Source organism: Cynara cardunculus (genome assembly GCF_001531365.2).
Source record: "Cynara cardunculus var. scolymus isolate 2C chromosome LG 15, CcrdV1, whole genome shotgun sequence".
NCBI classification, from domain to species: Eukaryota; Viridiplantae; Streptophyta; class Magnoliopsida; order Asterales; family Asteraceae; genus Cynara; species Cynara cardunculus.
In genome coordinates, this window is record NC_037542.1 from 9,074,024 (window position 1) to 9,075,929 (window position 1,906).

A 1,906-nucleotide genomic window follows, 5' to 3' on the forward strand; every position below is an offset into this window, starting at 1 on the left:
ATATATACTTAAAAAGGGCCAATTTACTTTAAGTTAATCCTAACTATATGAGGCCATTAAAGTTGAGAAAAATGTGTTGACTATGTGTATTTTTTGGCCCATAACAACAGCCCAAGCTTGCTACCCATAACAGCAGCCCAAGCCGTGTAAAAAGAGGAGAAACAGCAAACAGCAGCAGCCTTGGGCTGCTGCCCAGATCAAAAGTCGAGAGAGAGAGAGAGAGAGATCGTGCAGCGAGAGAAATGCGATGGAGACGAGACGAGCAACAACTATCGACGTGGGCAGCGAGGGTCGAAGTCGTGAGGGTCGTGGCGATGGAACGAGGGGATTAAAAGAGAAGCAATCGAGAGAGGCAGCAGGAGGTTCGATTGCAGCAAGTCATCGAGCAAAAGGGATGTTCGGTCGCAAGGGAGGTCGTCGGCGAGGGTGGAAGAAAACGGCAAAGAAGCTTGTTAGATTGGAAGAACATCTCACCCACTTTCACCCAATTTCTTAGGTATTTTTCTTAATTATTGCAATTGGTAATCTAGGTTTAGCCATGTGTGGCTAAACCCTTTTCTTTCCAACATTAGTTGCTTAGATTTTGATTGTGGTTACTTTGAGACTCCATTGTAATCGTTTGTGATGAAATTATATGTTTGATTTCTATTTTAATGTCAATTTCATTTTGAGKATTGAGTAATCTGACCAATTTCTTGGTGTTCTTATGAAATAGTGTTATTCAAAAGTTGAGATACGTAATCGTCTTTACATTTTGATAAAGTAACAATTAAATCTATTTGGTTTMGTTRAGGTTTCCGAATTAGATTTTTGAAATCTTGCATCCAAAGCCTCATTAAGCCAAGCTTACGAGCTTATGGCTTTGAGTTGATGTTTTTCTAGTCCTATAAAGCTAATTGCACATTTTTAGACTTGAGAGCTTATTCAACGTCTTAATTGCGATTAAGATCCGGCTAAAGAGCTTGTTTTAGCCGGTGTTTCTTAAGGAAAAACATAGGTCGTTAGAGCTTATTAACGACTATAATCAACTTGGTTTTATTCATTACATTTACGTTATTGGAATCGATGATTAGTACCACTGTCTTAATCAAAAGTGACTAATGTTGGGTTTTTATTTATTTGCTTTAAGTTGATTTTAATTATATGCTTAGCTTAATTAATCAAATCCAACCCCCCCCCCTTCGTATTTACTTTTATTCAGTCAACTTGTACTTGATTAGTTTGGCTATAATAAGTGGAAACCGAGTCTCTGTGGAATCGAACCGACTTACCGCTATTACAATTTTGGTTGTAATTTGCCGTAGTTGGAACTTATTATTTGTCGGACTCGGCATCCGTCAAATTTTTGGCGCCCCCACACTTAGAACTTTGACCGTCCTCGGGCAAACACTAAGGTTGTAGCAAGAAGCAAACACACAAGTTGAGTTTTAGAGTATCCAGAAAAGAGACATAGCATTGCATGAAGGTGTAGCTCAACTAATATAGCAATAATCAACACACAAGAAAAACYAAAGATGAAGACATGCTAATTTCACAAACACCTCACAAAAGATATAAACCTATTCTATCACTCATTCACACAAAGGTGTATGTGTTTTCACTCAAACATAAATTCACATGAAAAATGTACTACCATAGGCTTGCATCAAAACTCAATTCTCCATTGCTAATGGTAAAGGCTAAGTGTGAATCAAAAGGTCTTTTATAAAAAAAAAAAAGGGTTGTAATTTGGCTTAGGGTCGGGGTAGGAAATTTTTTGGTAAAGTGACTAAAATTTGGACTTCGGAAAAGAAAACCATGGATCAAAATATCTACTCCTACACTTTGCATATCAAACCAATCATAACATTTCTTCAACTTTGAAGCTCTTATTTAGCGGAGCATCTATGGAGACAATCTATTTTTT